The sequence below is a fragment of the Narcine bancroftii genome, chromosome 5 (assembly GCF_036971445.1).
Source record: "Narcine bancroftii isolate sNarBan1 chromosome 5, sNarBan1.hap1, whole genome shotgun sequence".
In the NCBI taxonomy this organism is placed as follows: domain Eukaryota; kingdom Metazoa; phylum Chordata; class Chondrichthyes; order Torpediniformes; family Narcinidae; genus Narcine; species Narcine bancroftii.
In genome coordinates this window covers 201,192,732-201,210,843 of record NC_091473.1, presented here as the reverse complement: position 1 = coordinate 201,210,843, position 18,112 = coordinate 201,192,732, and the positions used below count along the sequence as shown (strand labels likewise).

At 42.9% G+C, this 18,112-nt stretch overlaps 1 pseudogene; it reads left to right on the top strand.

The window, feature by feature from the left end:
• Nucleotides 1–6,221: 6,221 nt before the first annotated feature.
• LOC138765467 (zinc finger protein 436-like) lies at nucleotides 6,222–6,816 on the top strand (annotated as a pseudogene).
• The last annotated feature ends 11,296 nt before the right edge of the window (nucleotides 6,817–18,112 follow it).

Below are 18,112 nucleotides of genomic sequence, written 5' to 3'. Positions count from 1 at the left end.
AAACATTAGACAGCCAGTCCTCTCCTCTTTCATGAACCACAAGGCTTTGACCAGGCTGTCTTCCAAAAACACTTTCCACAAGCTTGCCAGCTTGTTCTGTTCCAGTTCCAGTTGCTTCTGCTGGCTGTAACACTGTGGAAGATCTCTCTCTCGCTCTGTTTGACTCTCTCTGCCTGCAAAACCACATGACCCCTGCCAGTCAATCTGCGGCTCCAACAAGATCCTTCATCTGTTGCCTTTTGTAAACAACAATCCATTAGTGAAGTCTCTCTAGCACTCTTCAAAGTTCCTGCAAAACCTGTGGAGCTGACATGTCTAGCATGGGGCAGAGCTCCAGCACTTCAAACAAGACCCTGCATGTGACCAACCCCAACAAACCTTTCCCAATTCATCTCACAAAAACATATCCATATACTCTGAAACACAGACCAGAACTTTTCTTCAAGGAATAATTAGAATAAGCCAGAAGCAGGAGGTCTCAGAAAATCTCCAAATTCAAACAAAGATGGAGAAATCCAGACAAACAAAAGGTGTTAGTTGGATGTGATAAGGATCGAGGTGAGAATTTAATCATGTTTGTGTGAAAGGAGACAGGGAATGTAGAGACAGGGATAAGGAAAGGCCACGAGGCAAGATAGTTTAATGTAAGCCAGAGAACTGGAAATTAATGCCAGAAGGGCCCAGTGGAAAGATAAGGTTTCTTCCAATTTGCTGGTGATATCATGCTGGCAGTGCATGAGACCATGGATAGATGTGTTAGCAAGGGAATGGGAGGGAGAATCAAAATGGGTGGCCACTGGGAGATCCACATTATCACAGCAGACAGAGCCAGTCTGTGCCCAGTCTTTCTGATGTAGAGGAGACCACAGCAGGAGCACCGGATACAGTAAATAACCCCTGCAGGTTCACAAGTGAAATGTTGCTTCACATGGAAGGACTGTTTGGGGCCCTGAACTGTAATGGGGCCCATGGAATACTGAACAGTGGTGAAGGAGAAGGTGTGAGTACAAGTGGAGCATCTTCTGCAGTCACAGGGATAGATCCCAAGGGAACGATTAGTGGGGAGAGAGGAGTGGACAAGGGAGTTGCGGAGGGAGCGGTCCCTGTGGAAGACAGTGAGTGGAGAAGACAGGAATGTGTGCCTAGTGGTGGGATCATAAGGGGCAGGGTAGTGTTGAGAAAGTCTGTAGAAGGGTTTAGTCAGGTTGGAAGATTGGGCAAGGAAATGGCAGTTGGAATGTACATAGGAACATAGGAAGTAGGAACAGGAGTAGGCCAAAAATGGCCCATCAAGCCTGCTCTGCCATTCAATACGATCATGGCTGATCTAATTTATGACCTAACTCCACCTACCTGCCTTCTCCCCATATCCCCTAATTCCTCTATCATGTAAAAATTTATCTAACCGAATTTTAAATATGTTTAATGAGGCAGCCTCAACCACTTCCCTGGTTAGAGAATTCCAAACATTCACTACTCTCTGGGAAAAACTTTTAATAGATACCCATTAAAAGTAGCTTCATATAGGCCAATATTTTTATTGAATGTGGATTACAAAATTGTAGCAAAGGTATTAGCAAACAGATTATTTTTTTTAAACTAAAATTAGTACACGTGGATCAAGCAGGATTTATTAAGAACAGGTCTTCTTCTTTGGCTTGGCTTCGCGGACGAAGATTTATGGAGGGGGTAAAAAGTCCACGTCAGCTGCAGGCTCGTTTGTGGCTGACAAGATTGCAGCGGTTGCAAGGGAAAATTGGTTGGTTGGGGTTGGGTGTTGGGTTTTTCCTCCTTTGCCTTTTGTCAGTGAGGTGGGCTCTGCGGTCTTCTTCAAAGGAGGTTGCTGCCCGCCAAACTGTGAGGCGCCAAGATGCACGGTTTGAGGCGTTATCAGCCCACTGGCGGTGGTCAATGTGGCAGGCACCAAGAGATTTCTTTAGGCAGTCCTTGTACCTTTTCTTTGGTGCACCTCTGTCACGGTGGCCAGTGGAGAGCTCGCCATATAACACGATCTTGGGAAGGCGATGGTCCTCCATTCTGGAGACGTGACCCATCCAGCGCAGCTGGATCTTCAGCAGCGTGGACTCGATGCTGTCAACCTCTGCCATCTCGAGTACTTCGACGTTAGGGGTGTAAGCGCTCCAATGGATGTTGAGGATGGAGCGGAGACAACGCTGGTGGAAGCGTTCTAGGAGCCGTAGGTGGTGCCGGTAGAGGACCCATGATTCGGAGCCGAACAGGAGTGTGGGTATGACAACGGCTCTGTATACGCTTATCTTTGTGAGGTTTTTCAGTTGGTTGTTTTTCCAGACTCTTTTGTGTAGTCTTCCAAAGGCGCTATTTGCCTTGGCGATTCTGTTGTCTATCTCATTGTCGATCCTTGCATCTGATGAAATGGTGCAGCCGAGATAGGTAAACTGGTTGACCGTTTTGAGTTTTGTGTGCCCGATGGAGATGTGGGGGGGCTGGTAGTCATGGTGGGGAGCTGGCTGATGGAGGACCTCAGTTTTCTTCAGGCTGACTTCCAGGCCAAACATTTTGGCAGTTTCCGCAAAGCAGGACGTCAAGCGCTGAAGAGCTGGCTCTGAATGGGCAACTAAAGCGGCATCATCTGCAAAGAGTAGTTCACGGACAAGTTTCTCTTGTGTCTTGGTGTGAGCTTGCAGGCGCCTCAGATTGAAGAGACTGCCATCCGTGTGGTACCGGATGTAAACAGCGTCTTCATTGTTGGGGTCTTTCATGGTACTCAGCTGATAATATTACTAAATTGATTACAATAATTAATGTTTCAAGACAGCAACTCAACCAACCAATGATACTAACGCTAGATGCGAAAAAAGTTTCTGACTGTGTGGAGTGGAATTTTTTATCTAAGGTGTTAGAAAGATTTAAATTTGGACCACTCTATTGATTGGGTTAAGGCATTATATACCAATCCCTCTGCTCAGGTGATGATGAATGGGCAGATTTTGCCAGTATTTAATTTGTTCAGATCAACTAGACAGGGCTGCCCACTATCACCAGCCTTATTTGCATTAGTTATAGAACCTCTGGCTCAAACAATTAGACAAAAAATTAATATTAAAGGGATTACAATTGCTGGACAGGAGTATAAAATTAATCTGTTTGCAGATGATGTGTTTATATATTTGTCTCATCTTTAGAGCCATTACAAAATTTGTTGAAACGATATTGGGTAATTTCGGGGTACAAAGTAAATTTGGTCAAAAGTGAGATATTACCAGTATTGGATGAAGATCATTCAGATTGTAGACAGCTTACAAAGTTTAAATGGTCCAATAAAATTAAGTATTTAGGAGTAATAGTGGATAAAGAATATAAAAATTTATATAGTTTAAACTATATGCCTCTATTAAACAAGATTAAAATTGATTTAAATAAATGGAAGGAGTTACCATTAACTTTGATTGGATGAGTAAACTGTATTAAAATGAATATATATCCTCGTATTCAGTATTTATTTCAATCCATTCCGAGTGCTGTACCAGGAAAATTCTTTAAGGAATTAAATAAAGCAGTTCATTTGTTTTTATGGAAAGGTAAGTTGTCAAGAGTCTCTATGCAAAAGTTGTCATGGAGATATGACTTAGGTGGTCTTCAGTTTCCACACTTTCAGAATTATTATGAGGTGGCACAATTAAAATTTATTAATACGTTGTTTGATATTGATCAACCTCTGGTGTGGGCGAAGGTGGAGTTGGACCAGACTTATGAGAGAAACACACATCACTTTATATATAAATGGAATCCATCACTTCTATAGCAGTATAAACTGCCAGTTCTGAAACAACTGATAAGTGTATGGTATAAACGGAATCAAATTATAGGATCGAAAGGTAAAATTTCAGCTAAGACACCATTATATCAGAATCAGATAATTCCATTTTATTTGAATAATCCTTATTTGAAAGACTGGGAATCAAAAGGTGTGATATTAGTGGAGGACTGTTTTGAAGCAGGACTATTTTTTTTCTTTTAATAGATTTAGAGAAGTTCGGTATATCACCGAATACTTTATTTGCTTACTATCAGGTACGAGATTTATTGTCAGAAAGTTTTGTATGAGAGTTAGTATTGCCTGGTCAAATGAAATTTGACAAATGAATTGTTGATAAGGGAAAGAAAGGATTTGTTTTAGAAATGTATATGTTACTACAGGAAAAGATGATAAAGCTTGATATATATAAAATGAAAGATAAATGGGAAAAGGATCTACCTATTCCTCTACCTTTGGAGGAGTGGTCTAACATGTATGTTGACAGTGTTATGAAGTTAATTAATATACGATAGTTTGGTTAATTACAATTTTTTACATCAGTTGTATTTAACTCCTGAAAAGTTGAAAAAATATGGATTTAGTTAATCAGATCTGTGTTTTCGATGTGGAGAACAGACAGGTACCTTATTACATTCAGTATGGGAATGTACAAAAGTCAGAACTTTTTGGGAAAAAATTATCAAGTTTTTGCAAGATTTATTTAAGATAGCTTGACCCGTTGGTGTGTTTACTGGGTTATATGAATACATTAACGACAGATTTGCAACTGGATAAATCTCAAATTGCATTTATATGTTTAGGGCTGGCAGTAGCTAGAAAATGCATAGCTGTCATTTGGAAAAACAATGTTGAACTGAGTATACAAAGATGGCATAATGAAATACAATTATGTATTTGCCTGGAAAAGATAACTTACAATTTGCAGAATAGTTATTCTTTCTTTGTTAAAATGTGGAGTCTGTATTTCGAATGTATGGGTTTAGAAGTTCAGTAAATGTTTTTTAATAGATGCCATAGCAACCTGTTAAAACCTGATATAAGTATGTTTTTTGGGGAATAAAGCTCTGAAGGGGGGTGAATTGTTAGGCGTGGATTAGTTGGGAGGAGGAGGGGGGAGGTAGTAGGGGGCATTTTTTAAAAATTAGTATATTGTATATGTTTATTTTGTAAAATTCTTAAATAAAAATTTCCAAAACAAAATCAGAGGCACAGATTTGGGAGTTCTTGTGCAAGACTCCCTAAAGGTGAACTTGCACGTAGGGTCAGTGGTGAGGAGGGCAATTGGAATGCTGGAATTCAGTTCCAGAGGGATAGAATGTGAAGGCAGGGATGTAATGAAACTCTATGAAGCATTGGGGAGAGCACAGTTTTGGGCTCCATATCAAAGGAAGGGTGTGTTGGTATTGGAGAGGGACCCAGAGGAGGTTTACAAGGATGACCCCTGGACCTTCAGGTTTTCATACAAGGAGAATTCGAAGGCTTTGGGATTGTACTCGCCGGGGTTGAGAAGAATGAGGGCGGGGGGGTCTCATTGAAACCCATGGAATACTGAAAGGCCTGGATTTTGTAGACGTGGAGAGGATGTTTCCTCTGGAGGGGGGATCTGTGACCAGAGGGGACAGCCTCAGAATACAAAATGTCCCTTTAGAACAGAGGGGAGGAATTTCTTTTCACAGAAGGTGCGAATTTGGGGAATTTGTTGCCATGAGTGGCTGCAGACATTTATGGCAGTGACAGGAGGGGAATCAAAGGTTGGGGGAGAAAGCAAGAGAATGGAGTTGGAAAGGATAGTAAACCAGCCATGATAGAATGAGTTAGATGGACCGAATGACCTGACCTGCATATGATGTTATTGTATTACAGTCAGCAACAGACATCACGTCCATGAACTTCGCAGCATCGGGAGAGGTTTCCTCACCTGGATTTTAAATGAACCCCTGTGTGTCAGAGGCAACCCTAGCTCCTAGTGCCCGGCCATCAATCTCCCTACCTGCATTTCCAAGGAAGCGGTTTGCTCACCACCCATGAAGCACCTGATCAATGGAGGCTTCTCTGACCACAATGCCCCAGGCTCGGCAAAGGGCTCTGCAGCCACCGTTCTGAGCATCGCACATGCATCTTCCAGGGAAGTTGGGAATCCATCCTGGGTAAGGAACTTGTTGGGAACTGAAGGCGATTCAGCACCAGGTGCCAAGAGCATAGCGCAGCGTTGGGTCCTGGAATGGGGGTCTCCCATGGTTCTGGGGTTTGCAACAGCCGGCTAGAGGATGTTTTTCTCTGGGTCCTGGCAATAGTCCCAGCCTTGGTGTTGATTTAACCTACTACCCAGCTCTCTGGGTGTCTACATTGGGCTGAGTGCTTGCAGTTTTCCTCAGGGCATGACTACATTGATTGATCCCCTGGTCACACACTCTCATCCCCAATGAACCTTCTTCAGTGTTCCATCTGTAGGAAGAATTTCAAAAGTTTGAGTCAGTTAACGAGATACCAGTGGGTCCACACTGGGGAGAGGCCCTTCAACTGCCTGAATGTGGAAAGGGGTTCATCCGGTTTTCCCACCTACTGAGACATCAGCTGGTCCACACCAACGAAAGGCCCTTCACGTGCCCCCACTGTGACAAAGGCTTCAAGCGGCACCAGCGGGTCCACTCTGGGGAGTTGCCATTCCCCTGCTCAGAGTGTGGGAAGGGATTTGCTCATTAATGTGACCTGCTGAGCCACTAGCAGGTCCACACCGGCGAGAGGCCCTTCACCTGCTCGGAGTGTGGCAAGGGCTTCATGTGGTCTTCCAACCTGCTGTCCCACCAGCAGGCCCACTCCGGGGAGCAGCCCTTCAGCTGCGTCAAGTGCGGGAAGAGGTTCACCAGCTTGTCCCACCTGCACAGACACCAACAAACTCCCACCGGGAAGAGGCCATTCCCCTGCTTCCAGTGTGGGAAGGAATTCACTCACTCCTCCAACTTGTTGAGACATCAGCAGGTCCACACCAGGATGATGGTTTAATTGCATGGCATGTTTGTGGTGATATGTAATTACACCACTAGGTCACATGGGATCATCCCAGTGACCTTGTATATAAAGCAGTCCAGAGCTACAGTCTAGCCTTCCAGATTTGTCTTGCAGAGAGACAAGACCTCTTAATGTACATATTAGTTTATTAAAGTTAATCATAGAAAGAAAACAGAGCCAGATCAACTCACCACAAATGAAAATATTGAATAAATGGTCGCCAGGTTAACTCAAACTTAGAAGGGGATTCATAGACAGAGTTTCTAATTTTCTCTAAATTTAAACATAGTATGGTTTGGGTAAACCATTGGAAAACAGTGGGAGGATTTACCTCTTTCCAATTTAATAGTATAGATCTTCTAGCCATTAGTGTAAGAAAAGCAATCATACGATCCGCAGGAAGAGATAAATAAGTCATGATTATGTATGATAATTGGGCTGTAAGATGAGATCGGAGTGATCGGCGTGGTTTAGCTATATCTGTAGGTTTTTTTTTAGTTTTTTTTTGTTTTTTTTAAATTCAGATTTGTTTTTTCTTCTTTTTTGGGGTTTTTTTTTCTCTTTTTTCATATATTGTTATTAATTATATCTTTTTTTTTAGAGATAGTTCACACCCTAAACTGATCAAAAAAAATTTTTTTATGATATATTTTTATTCTGTAATATTATTGTTTAATATCTCTGTATTAATTCATTACTTACTATGTATTTCTTTTATATCTCTTTGAACTGTATGTGTTTATAAATTATAATAATAATAAAAAGATTGAAAAAGAAAGTTTATTAAAGTTGTCTTATACTCATACTGCTGTTGTGGTTATTGTCAGTACAATGTTAAATTGTTCACACTGGAGGTTTAACAATAAACTGGCAGATACTGTGACACCAGGTTCACAGTAGAGAGAAGGTTTAAGGGTGCTGTGAACTGTGGCTGTCACTGAGATGGGGAGGTTCACAGTGGGGAGAAATATTCAGTGTGTTTTACATTGACAATTTAGCCACTCAAATACCAGCAGGTTCACTGTGTGACTGCTGGTATTGGCAACCCCTGTGCCTGGGCTGGAGTCAGATTCTTGGACTGAGACAAATAAATCTCCCATATCTCACATCGTTGTGTCTCTGCAATGTTCACAATGCAAAGGAGATAGGCCATTCGGCCCAGTGGGTCCCTTCTAGTTTTTCTGCTTCATGCCAGCCTCCTCTCACCTTATGGGACTGACGTTGGATTTCTCTATGCAAGGTTCCCCATGCTGTTCAGTTCTACTCCCTCCCCTGAAGGGAGGGATTCTACTTTGTCCCCATTCTGTGGGTGAGGAGGTTTTCCCCCTGAATTCCCTGCTCTAGTCTCTATAGCCTGGGGGAGAAGTGGAGGGAGGCTGGGGTCTTGCTTTCTGCCCGTCCACTGCGTCTCTGGGGCCAGGACTGAGTCTCAATGGAATGTTAACACTTTATACCCAAATACTACCAGCAGAACAGAGTGAGCTGTAAATAGATGGGGGCAGGGAGCAGAGGGGGTGGAGACTCAAATGAGTCTTTGCCTGACGGGATCTTGGTTTGTTCAGCGTGGGGACAGGCTGAATAGGTGTCCACTCAAGGCAGCAGTGGCAGAACCCTGGGAGGAGTCAAAGCTCAAGTTCTCTATCTGTTCACATATAACTGATTTTTAAAAATTTTGTTTAAAACTGAGAACATTAGAGCACAGTCCAGGTCCTTCAACCCACGATATTGTGCTGACTTATGTAAACCTACTCCTTAACAATCTAATTTCCCCACCTCACCTCCATATCTCACTATTTTGTCACATCGATCTTTACCACCATCACCAACAATGTATTCCAGTCTCCCTACCTACCACGTCTCCTCTAAATGCTCCCCCACTAGCCTGAGACATACTGTATGTTCTCTGCTGTAGTCACCCTAGGGAAAAGGGTGCTGACTGTCCACCCTGTTGCTCCAAGGAGAAAACCCTGTCAACCTAGCTTCATAAGACATGCCCTCCAATCCAGGCAATATTTTGGTAAATCTCATATTTAGACCCACTGCACGGTAACAGGCTCTTTCAGCCCATGAGCCTGTGCCATGCAATTACATCTAATTAACCTATGTTTTGAATGGTGGGAAGAAACCGGAGCCCCCTGGTGAAAACCCACGCAGACATGGGAAGAAATGCACCATCTCCTTACAGATTGTGTGGGATTTTAACCCTAGTTCTAATCATTTGCGCTGTAACTGTATTCCACTAACCGAATCACCCCAGTCTCTTCACCCACTCCAAAGCATCTACATCCCTCCAGTAATGAGGCAACCAGAACTGAATACAATACTCTCTTCACAATGTATTCCCTCCAGACTCGTCAGTATTGGCCGATCTTAAACTCCACCACCAGTTCTTTCCCATCACTGTTCTCATCAGTGGATAAGAAGGGAAAACTGTCGATCATGAATACACACTCAAGAACTAAAATACAAGTTTCCCTTTGAAGGGAGTTCTATGAGAGTCTCTCTTACTGTTTCCCCTCTGTAATCCTCTGCTCTCAATCAGCTTCTGCAGACTTTCTTGTTTAACTCCATTCAGTTGCTCCACTGTGGAACCTCTTCGAGGAATACCCATCCTGAAGTGGTTTTCCTTTTCTCATGTTACAAAGCTAGGAGGAGGGGGTGGGTAATGTTGAAGAAGTGTGGAGAAGGGTTTAGACTGGTTGGAAGATAGGGCAAGGAAATGGCAGATGGAGTGCAGTGTAGAGAAGTGCATGACATAATGGATCTCTGTTAACATTAATGTTAAGCTATATTTTACATAAACTGTCTTTGTAAAGTAAGTTATAGAGTTAAATGTATTTCTAGAGAGGAGATTGTAGGTTGGTACAGGGTTACACACACCCATACAATACATGCATACAATATAATACATACAATCAGGTCATCTTTCAGAGTCACAGCATCTAGAAAGACGGAACTAATGGAACTGAAGTGGATTTTAATTGATTCAAGAACAATTGAGTGTTTGCTTTATTAAAAATGGAAGCATTTTAGTACTCAATAAGAGCTGCTGAAGGAGACCACCTGTTTCAAACAACCAAACCACTTAAGCCTCTTGGAACAGAGATACAGTCAGACGTTATTATGGATATGGAGTGGTTTTGGAAAAGGCAAGATGTTTTGCAGAAGTGAAACAAAAACTGTTAAAGATTCCAGTACAAGGTTTCCAAGAATTGAAATTGTCTCATTGATGATATCACGTCACATGATTTTGAGAAATATCTTGGCAAATTCATTCATTTTGAATCAGCTCAGAAGTAAAGACCCTGGGAGACATGCACAGGTCTTGGGCCTTTGTGAAAGATAGGGTTGAATTGCAGTAATCGGAATATATGTTACTCCTAATAAAAGGGGAACACAGAAAAGTGGATTTCAAAAGGGAGACCACGTTCCAACTGCTCGTGGAAGAAAACTGAAGATAGAAGATCTGAATATTGACTTCCTGGAAAGATAGGACTTGTATTATCCTTATCACCCCTTCTGTCTCCCAAATGATCTGGAGTTCATTCCAATTCTAGCTCCAGTTCCTTAACTCAGTTTGACAGGAGCTGCAGCTGGATGCACTTCTCACAGATGAAGTTATCAGGGATACTGCTGGCTTCCCTGATGACCCACATTCTGCAAGAAGAGCTTTCCCTTGCCTGGGCTGCTTTCCTATGACAAGAATAAGAAAATATATATCTAAAACCTGCCATTTCCTGTGCCTACCTGGTGAATACTCTTTGTTCCTTGAATAGGGTGACCCTTTCTTACTTCAACTTCTATTATTCCCTTGCTTCTCACTGCACCAAAGCCTTACCAATTTGACTCAGTCCACTCTGACGATGACTGCTCCCTACACTGTTCCTCATTTTTATAGGGATACTCAGCTTCTTACAATTAGCTTCTAAGGTGGTGCTAGGAAGGGAATCAAGGCTTGGGGAGAAGGCAGGAGAATGTGGTTGAAAAGGATAGTAAATCAGCCATGGTAGAATGGCCAGGTGAGTTCAATGGGATGACTGACCTAACCCACTTATGATTTCCTTCAGCTGGACATTAAATCTGCCCTGTGTGTCAGATGCAACCCCAGCTCCTATCACCTGGTCATCATTCTCCCCACCTGCAATTCCAAGGTGGGGGTTTGCTCTCCGCACACGAAGCGTGCGATCAAAGGAGCCCTGTGCTCAGCAAAGGGCTTGGCAGCCGCAATTTTGATCACTGTGTGTCCATCTTCTGGAGAAGCTGGCAATGCATCCCAGGTAAGGTAGTTGTCAGGGACCAAGGGTGACTCAACACTGGATGCTGGGCGCCACGAGCAGAGTGCAGCATGCAGTCCCAAAAGGAGGTCTTCCACGGTTCTGGGGCAAGTAACACGCAGCTAGAGGACTCTTCACCCCACGTCCGTGTTGATTTAACCCGATGCCAGGCTCTCCAGGAGCCTCCTGGGAGAGGCTGTTTATCTGCCCCAAGTGTGGGAAGGGGTTTGTCCTGTCAGCTCCTATGAGAGGGGGTGCAGGGTGTACATCGTTTCCTGGCCAAGGGTCCAAAAGAGGGCCTGGGTCTCCTGGGCGAATCAGTGGGGAAAATTCGGGCAAGCCTGGGGAGAGAGTCAGGAATGATGCAGGTCTCCCTCTTCCCACCTCTGCCTGATCTCACCTTCCCTCTTTCCTTTACAGCAGCAGGCCGCTCCCCGGAACGCGGCCCAGCCAGCAAGTGCAGCGTGGTGGGCCCAGAATGTTAGCGCAGCTAACGCGCAGGTGTCCACTTCTGGTGTGAATGGTAGTGGTCGCAGTGTTTCAGTCGTCAGTTGGAGTAGTTGTGTATGTGGCAGTGAAGCGGGTTGTGAAGGTAGGGGAGGGGCCAAAACAGGATGGGGGGGCAGAACAAGGGGGACTGAACAGGGGGAGAGGACCAGAATGTGGAGGGGGGGGCGGGCAGAACAGGGGTGGCAGATCAGAAGGGGGGCCAGAACAGCGGGGGAAGGGGCCAGAACAGGGGGTGAAGCCAATGGCGGATCCAGCCAGGTTCTGAGGAGAGGGCCAGGGGGAGCGAGATCTCACAAAGAAGGTGCCACGCGGAGAGCAGTTTTAGGCTGGAGAGTCTGGCTTTTGAGTTTCTGTCCTCTGCTCAGTGCCATCTTGAGCCAGACGTTAATTTGTATTCCATTTGGGGGGTACAGGCCCTACAACACACCCCCCTCCCCCAGACAGACACACACACACACACACACACACACACACACACACACACACAAATTCAGGGGCAGAAAAGGCACTAACCTTTTAATTTTGGCGTGACCAACCACGTTTCTTCTTGGGCGCATCATGAGTGTCGGATTGAGCAGGCGCAATGAGGGGAAGTGTGACAGCAATGCCCAGAGTCGCGATGAGTGGGGAGCGTGATGTCACGGCAAGAACTAATCTGCAGTTGTTGGTGAGAATCTGATCAGAAAGGTATCAATGTCACACTCAGATCTTCTCCAAATGATCCCATCCCAACAAACCTCAAGTCATCCACATTAGTGCTGATATGTTTTTCCTTGTTCAGAGGAACAAAAGAAGAGCTGTTCATGTCGTCACCAGAACCTTTTTTCTTGCTTGATACAAAATAATTGACCCCAATTTACTGGCCCTTTTTATTGGATAATCGCTGACAAACAGGTCAATGATGTAAAGATTATTTTTATAACATTACTACTCATCCACTACCACTGCTCCCACTACTTCTAAAGGAATAGTGTTTGTCCTTCTATTTCCTTTTTTCAGATATAAGAATATAAATTGTAAATCCCGTCTCCAAAATGTATTCTCAGAAATCAGGAGCCCAGAAAAGAAAAGGCCAGAAAGAATTAGAGGAAACTGAAAAACGGGGTCAACAAATGCTCTTTCAATTTGGATAAAGTGCGGCTTCAAAATAATTTTCTTTGAACTTACCTCTAGAATTGGAGCAAGAAGAAACTGTTGGAAACTTCATCCCCAAACAAGGAGCAGGTGATTTGGATAATCCCACACAGGATTTGGATAAAGGAACAGATGCAGAAAATGAAAATGGACAACAGAAAGAAACAGACATTCAGGCCAGTGTGAAGGTGAATTTGGATGATGAGGGGAGTTATCATAATGTGGGCCTTGACATTGGATGTATCACAATTGTTACAAGCCCAAAGGACCCCAAAACCCAGCAGCAATAGACATACACCAAGATAAGTGGCTTTTAAAACAAGTTATTTTTAATCAACTTTAAACATGAAAATAGAATCAAACTTTAACTTATCTCTATTAACTTAACTCACCCAACTTAACCTAATTCTAAGCATATGTGTATGTAATGTGTGTGTAAATTTAAGAAAAGTTCTATGGTTTACAGTTCAATCTCACTTCTTCTTCCAAGTTCTCTGGATGCAGGCAATTCTTATTCTGTGCACAGAATTTAACATGTATAAAGTTCACCAGGCTTTGGTGCTCAAAAAGTAAATGTTTACTGCTCAGGAAGGTTCTTGTAGAGTTTGAAGAGAGAGATTTGTTGTTCCAGGATTTCCACAACTGAGGTACCGCCATTAGTCACCTCAATGTCTCGCTGATAAAACTTGTGCCATCAGTGTTTTCCAGATGATAATCTCTTTCTTTCAGGCTAGCACAGAGTTCCTTTCTGTTCCCCTTATTCCAAGAGAAACATCAGACAGATAGCACTTCCAGCCATGGAGTTTGTTTCAGTTCCAACAAGCTTCTCCTGGCTTGTTTCAGCTGTGATTGTTCAGTCTTTCTCTCTCTCTCCAACTTCCAGAAAGCCCCTGTGACTCTCTCACTTGACCCTGTCCAGCAAACAATATGAGTTAATCTTCTTGGTCAAGCTGTTGTCTTTAGGTAAACAAAAACCCAGGAGTGACCTTTCTGTGAACTCTGTCAAAACCCTTGCAAAGAGCTTTCAACAGCCAGAGTGTCTCCTGCTTGTTGCTTTAATTACATCATTTCAATTAGCACCTACTTTTGAAATGTGCACAGCATTCTCCATAATTTCTGTAAAGTTACTGAATATGAATTCTTCAGTATTTCAAATGAAAACCTCACAAAGATAAGCGTATACAGAGCCGTTGTCATACCCACACTCCTGTTCGGCTCCGAATCATGGGTCCTCTACCGGCATCACCTACGGCTCCTGGAACGCTTCCACCAGCGTTGTCTCCGCTCTATCCTCAACATCCATTGGAGCGCTTTCATCCCTAACGTCGAAGTACTCGAGATGGCAGAGGTCGACAGCATCGAGTCCACGCTGCTGAAGATCCAGCTGCGCTGGGTGGGTCACGTCTCCAGAATGGAGGACCATCGCCTTCCCAAGATCGTGTTATATGGCGAGCTCTCCACTGGCCACCGTGACAGAGGTGCACCAAAGAAAAGATACAAGGACTGCCTAAAGAAATCTCTTGGTGCCTGCCGCATTGACCACCGCCAGTGGGCTGATATCGCCTCAAACCGTGCATCTTGGCGCCTCACAGTTTGGCGGGCAGCAACCTCCTTTGAAGAAGACCGCAGAGCCCACCTCACTGACAAAAGGCAAAGGAGGAAAAACCCAACACCCAACCCCAACCAACCAATTTTCCCCTGCAGCCGCTGCAACCGTGTCTGCCTGTCCCGCATCGGACTTGTCAGCCACAAACGAGCCTGCAGCTGACGTGGACTTTTACCCCCTCCATAAATCTTTGTCCGCGAAGCCAAGCCAAAGATGTATGTAACCTACTCTAATTTTACCATTTTATCTCCCAAAAACATCTCCAAATATTCCATCACACAACAGAGTTTCCCTCTCACAAGGATATAGAAAATGATCACATGAATGGTCACATCCCTCTGCCTAAAACATTCTCAAAAGACACCAGTGGTCATGTTTTCCCAGAAAGCAGACTGAAATTTCAAAGCATCAATGACGAACTACATGCAAGAGACTGGCTTGTCTGGAATCAACAGAAACAAGCATTATATTGCTTTCCATGTTGATTATTTTGGCACAAGACAAATCTAGTCCGGCCCCTCTGTGTCTACATGTGCACTGGTATCTGCTGAAGGCTGGAATTCTAACGGGAAGTGGTGAAAACTTTCCTACAGGATTCCAACACATGGAAAAGCCAATGGTCACAGAGAATGTTACCCAGCCTGGTGAGACTAGAAAGGCACCTGCTGTCTGGGACAAGAATTGATACCATCTTAGAAACGTCAATCAAAACTGAAGCTGTGAAGTGGTACAATCTTGTAAAACACAACATCGATGTTGTACTCTTCTTGGGAGAATGTGCTCTGGCATTTACTTGTTCATCCCATCAATTTGGTGATTCAAACAAAGGAAACTTTTTAGGACTCATTGAACTATTCTCCAGGTGGGACCCATCCTTCTGGAACATGTGCTAAGTGTTGAGGAATCACAGAAAAGGAGTAAGCGGATTCAAGTTCATTACGCTGACTCGTAAGATACACATTTTCCTTGAGAGGCAATTTGCAAAGTACTTTGCAGTTATAGTGGATTCCACACCAGATTCCACCCATATTGAACAAACAACATTTCTATTGAGATACATACTGTTAAGGGGGATGGCATCACAGAGAGATGTGGGTAGTCATCTCTCTTGACAGATTTGTATAAAAACTTGTCTATAAATGGCCTTTTAAATATATGAACTTTAACAGTGCATTATTGGAATTGTTGAAAATAATCATGAAAAAAAACCGAGCTCAAACTATGAAAAAAACCCCGATTTTGAAGCAATCGGTGAGCTTGGAAGAAATTTGGCCCATCTTGGAGCTGGAACCAGGTAACTCGAGTAATGTTCCTCCTCGTTCCCAGTGATGACAGCCAACTACTCTGAGGGTAACACCAGCACCTAGGCTGTGGAGCCCTGGTCAAGATGGCACTGACGGAAAGCGACATTCTTCTGTGGAAACAGAAGAGTCTTCGCACAAGTGTACTATTCCGAGTATTTTTCTCCCTGAGGGGGTTGCTGATGCTCGCTGGTCCAGTGAGTCGGGATTGGTAGAGGATTGGTCCAAAACCTGGAGGGAGGGAGTAAAAAAATAACTAGTGGAGGAAGAGGATATGGGAACAGGAACAGAGGAAGAATTCCAAGAATCCAGTTCAGAAGAAGAATTACAATTTAGTGAACAGGAAGAAATACAAGGGAAACCTGTTGCAGCCCAGGGTAGGCATTCATCTAAATATAAAGACTATTTTGAGTTACAATTCCAAGCAATGTCACAGCAGATTTCTTTGGGCTTTACATCTGTTAATAATAAGCTTTCAAAACTGATGGAAGATATTTCAACTGTTAAGGTTAATATTGCAAAATATGCAAAAGTTATGGATAAAGTTCAAGAGAAGGTTAAGATGATGGAAGATAAGTTGGAAGGTTGTGTTTGTGATATTGATCAATGTCAACAAAAGTTGAATACTTTTGATGATTCTTTTACAGGATGGAGAAGAGAAGAGTGATTTACTGAAGAAAATTGATTAATTGGAGAATCAGAGCCAGAGAAATAATGTGAGGATACTGGGTTTACCAGAAGATTTTGAAGGCTCTGAACCAGTTCATTTTTTTTCAAAAATGGATACCTGATGTCTTGGGAGTGGTAATGTTTTAAAATGGACTGGAATTGGACAGAGCCCATAGAGAACTGAGAAAGAAACCTTTGCCTGGTCAACCACCTCGATCTGTTTTGATTAGGTGCTTTCGGTATCAGGATAGGGAACTAATTTTAAGATTTTCAGTTCAAAATGCAAAGCAACACAGGTGTCTATTGATGGTCCAGAATAGAAGAGTTTTTTTCTATGCGGACCTTAGCCAAAATATTATTAAAAGACGTAAAGAATTTAATTCGGCGAAAACAGTCCTCTGGCAGAAGCGTTATAAATTTGCGTTTAGATTCCCTGCTGTCTTAAAAGTTTTTTTATGGAGAATATGAATCTCAATTTTTTGAGGATGATGGAGATGCATTGACCTTTGCTAATTTTTTTGCCTGATCTGAAGAAAGGTTGGTCTTTGTCTTCTCAAGCGCAAAAAATCAAATGGCGTGTAATGGAAGATTTAAACTGTTTTTTACTTTTGCAGCCTTTGCTTCTGCAAGGCTGAGAACCTGCTTGTTTTTTCGAATCAGCAGACATAATCCAATTTACACCATGAGGCCCAGGATGCAGTTGAATCAGAAGACATTATCTAATTTACACTATGGGGCCCAGGGATGCATATGAAATCAGTAGACATTATCCAACTTCCAACATGAGGCCCAGAGATGCAGTTGTCTTTTGTTGGTCGCAGACTGTCAGGAGACCTTGAAGATAATTAAATCATTTGTTCAAAGAGATAAGAGGAAGGTGGAGAAGCTGCTACTGGTGCCCCGACAACCTACTACAAGTGTGCAGTCATTGCCTCGCTTCGGCAGTTGGGAAGGGCTTGCATATTGTAGCGTGAATTCAGCTTTAGATTTAGTAATAAAGACTTGTATAAACTGAACTGCTCTCGGTGTGTGTCTATTTTCTTTCGGTAGCTCAAACACTGTTTTTTTCTTTTCTTTGGCTTGGCTTCGCGGACGAAGATTTATGTGACCAATCTAAAACTAACAAAATGAGAGGTACAAGTTTACCCAAGACATGGCGTAACTAAGAAGAATGGTGATGATAATGGTGTTCAGAAGGAGAAAAAGAAGAAAGTGCAGAAAGATCAATTGGAAGAGATGCATCAAAAGGAATCAAGTGATTCTGAAGAGATCTTTATTGATGATGAGCAAGTGAACAAAGATTTGGAAGAAGCTTATCACACTTGAAGCTATGGTTTATATATTTTTTTTAAATTCTGTTTGGGGGAGATGCAGAGTCTCATTATAGTTCAACCGACACCATTGCTCACTTAGTGACTTAGGTCGCTAATCGTGTTCAAAGGGGAGTAGAACAGTACTAAAAGGGGAGGAGGAGGGTTTTTTGTGTTTTTTTAAAGAGTATGTTTTTGTTTCTTTTATTTTTTTCTTTTATTCTTTGAGGAGAGTTGGTTATTAATTTTTATGTGGATGGAGGCCAAGCTGCACAGATTGAGATCACCACAATCTAGATGGCTAATTTAAAATTTGCTATATTTAATGTGAATGGGCTTAATAACCCAATCAAACATAAGAGGGTGTTAACTTATATTAAGAAATTAAAAGTTGATATTGCGTTTTTGCAAGAAACTCATTTAACTGAAATTGAACATCAAAAGTTGAAAAGAGATTGGGTGGGTCAAGTCTATTCCTCTTCTTTTAATTCTAAAGCAAG